The sequence below is a fragment of the Ochotona princeps genome, chromosome 14, assembly GCF_030435755.1.
Source record: "Ochotona princeps isolate mOchPri1 chromosome 14, mOchPri1.hap1, whole genome shotgun sequence".
In the NCBI taxonomy this organism is placed as follows: Eukaryota; Metazoa; Chordata; class Mammalia; order Lagomorpha; family Ochotonidae; genus Ochotona; species Ochotona princeps.
The window spans coordinates 41261825-41264811 of NC_080845.1; the positions used below are offsets into that span (position 1 = coordinate 41261825).

Below are 2987 nucleotides of genomic sequence, written 5' to 3' on the forward strand. Positions count from 1 at the left end.
ATATTTGGAATTTCATTTATTTCACATCAAGATAGTGATTTAATATATTATCATTTGAAAATGTAACAAAGAGAAAATAAGCATATATTTTCAGAAGCATAATTGTACAGGAGGCCCATGAATGTGAAAAAATTATGAAGCTTATATGTGTATCGCAGTAAGAGCTTGTGATGCAAACTATTAATAATTCATGAGTGACTGATTGCATATGATCACCTGAGATCTTTAATATCCCTCTTATCACTGTTATTATTAATACCATGGGTAATGATGATCTAGTCCATACAGATTTATAGATGTAGTCAAACAAATAACCTAAAGCTTCATCATCATATAAAATATTTAACTGTTAATCCTTAAAATGGCAATGGGAATAGCCGAAAATACAGAGAAACTGACAGAATTACAATTTTTGCATAAACTGTATTCTAAATATGTTATAATATTAATATGAATGTCACTAAACTTATCAGGAACAGTTTGGGGTCTTTTTCTTTTTTTTTTTTAAAGATGTATTGATTTCAAACAGTGACAAAGAGAGTGGGAGAAACAGAGACAGAGATTTTCTACTCACTGGTTCATTCTCCAACTAGGGCTGGGTTAGGCCAAAGCCAGGACCGGACGTCCACTCAGGCCTCCCATGGGCTGGACAGACTCAAGCACATGAGCCATCAACCACTCCAAGTACATCTAAAAGAAACAGAGGCAGGACTAGGTCCCAGGCCCTTCCATTTGAGGTGTGGGCATCCCAGCAACTCAATCTGCTTGCCAGTGTCTTCCTCCTTCTTCCATGAATTCATGCCAGCATTTCATAGCCACAGAAACACTTATTCTGATCATGAATTATAGACAAAATTGTTTAGAACAATTTAAGAATAACTACTCTTGCATATTTCTGCAGCAAGAGCAGGATCCAGGATGTTTTAGTGAAAATAGGCTGTTTAAGAAATATTTACTTATTGGGGCTGGTATTGTATCATAGAAGGTTGAGTTGCACCTGTGATACTAGCATTCAGTATTCTAAATGGGCACCAACCAGTTTTAGTTCTGGTTGCCTCATCTCCAATCCAGCTCCCTGCTAATGTGGCTGGGAAAGCAGTGGAGGACGGCCCAAGCGTCTGACCCTGGCCCCTTAAGTGGGAGACCTGGAAAAAGTGCCTGACTCCTGGCTTCAGCCTCCCTGTCTCTCTCTCCTTCTTCTCTCTTTCTGTAGCTTGGACTTTCAAACAAACACATTTTTTTTAAAGATGTACCTGCTTAAAAGGTCAAGAGATAGAGACATAGATCTTTCACCCACTAGTTCAGTTCCCGATGCCACAGAAACAATTAAGGCTAGGGCAGGCTGAAACCAAGACTCAAAAACTCCATCTGGGCTTCCCACATGGCTAGCAGGGGCCCAAACATTTATGCTCCCTTCACACGCACATGAGCAGGAGGGAAGCTGGACTGGAAGTAGAGCCACCTAGGACTGGAACCAGCAACCCAGTATGGGATTCCAGCATTGCTCAGCCCATGCCACAGTGCTGGCCCAACATGTTGGCCTGATGTAGCGGTTTTTAAGAAGTAGATTCAGTGATATCATTTTGCTGTGTTTAACATGATAAAGCTGATGCTTTACTATGGGGTCAAGTACTTGTAAGACATGAACTTTTGCAAACATGAAGACAACTTTGCTCAAACTCACTGGAGTGTTGTTCTGCAGTGTTGCCATGATATCTATGAGGTAAGATGGCTGCTGTGGGTGAAGGCAGGGACAGGGGAGAGTTTACTCCTAATGGGAAACAGGTGAGGCAGTCTAAGAATTTATTAACTTTATGTGTTAAAATGCATAAATCCATTTCTGTGTCATCCCTTTCCAAATAACACATGCATACTTTTTTTAAAGAGAGGAGTAATAAGAATTTGAATGACTGATCTCTACAAATTATAACATTGTCACTGAGCACTGTAATAATCAGTTCTTTATAGACCCTTGAAGACAGCAAATCTAATTCACGAGCATATTTCTAATCAATAAGTAGACTCTTTGCAGCATTTGGTAAATATTTGCTTAAAGAATAAATTTAAAACTTTATGAATAAATGTTTCAGCCCCACAAGAGTGGACAGAAAAAAGGAACTGGAGAGAAAATACAAAAAGCAGAACTTTTGAGATCCAGAGTCAGACCACTTATTTCATTGCCTCCTCTCCCTTCCCTGCCAAGCAAAGAATGAGCCAGCAGTGATCTCACCTGTAGAACCTGCTGAGCTGGTCCTGTTGCAGGTGAAGTGTGTGAAACACAACAAACTTGCTTGGCTAAGTTTGCCTTCCCCATTCTCCTGGTAAGCTAGACTGAATTATTCACTATGGAATTTGGCCAGTTAAGTTGAGATTATGGTATGTTGAGAAATTTGAACTTTCCCCAACTCATAAATAAAATTACAGCATCAGGGCCACACCCTACTGCTTCTGGGTAATTTGTGAATTTGTTTTCCAAATGAAAATAGCTGCTCTCATACTTACCTGGCAGGGGAGATACCGTGATCGCGAAGGTGGTTTTCCCAGGGCGAGGCTCACCCATTGCACTCCGGGTGTGCTGACCCCTGCGATTTTCCCAAATGTTGGAAACTCAACTGCATAATTTGTGGTAGTGGGGGACTGCATTCACACTCTCCCCTGAAAAAAAAAAGTTGCTTTGGTGTTGTGGAATTTCTTGTCAGCAACAGAGAGAAACAAGTCAGATTAATTCGCTTCTGTACATGCCAAATGTCTTCAAATGTTTTATGTAAGTCGTTTAACTGAAGTAATGTCTAAAATCTAAACAAAATACAACACCTTTTGTTAATCATGAAAAAATTTATGTGCGCTCCAGAGAAAGATAGTAGCAGAAGTTCAAAGCCCTAAGAAAGTGCTTTCTTTCCTCCTTCATCAACAAAGTCAGAGACTAACTCTTCTCCATTTACGACAGATCACCATGTACATTACCACATATTCACACACCTGCCTCT

At 40.0% G+C, this 2987-nt stretch overlaps 1 non-coding gene across 1 annotated transcript; it reads left to right on the forward strand.

Moving 5' to 3' along the window:
- The first annotated feature begins 2494 nt into the window (after window positions 1-2494).
- Window positions 2495-2658, forward strand: LOC118759958 (U1 spliceosomal RNA). Its single transcript, XR_004996495.1, has one exon. It is a non-coding gene; the product is annotated as a U1 spliceosomal RNA (small nuclear RNA).
- The last annotated feature ends 329 nt before the right edge of the window (window positions 2659-2987 follow it).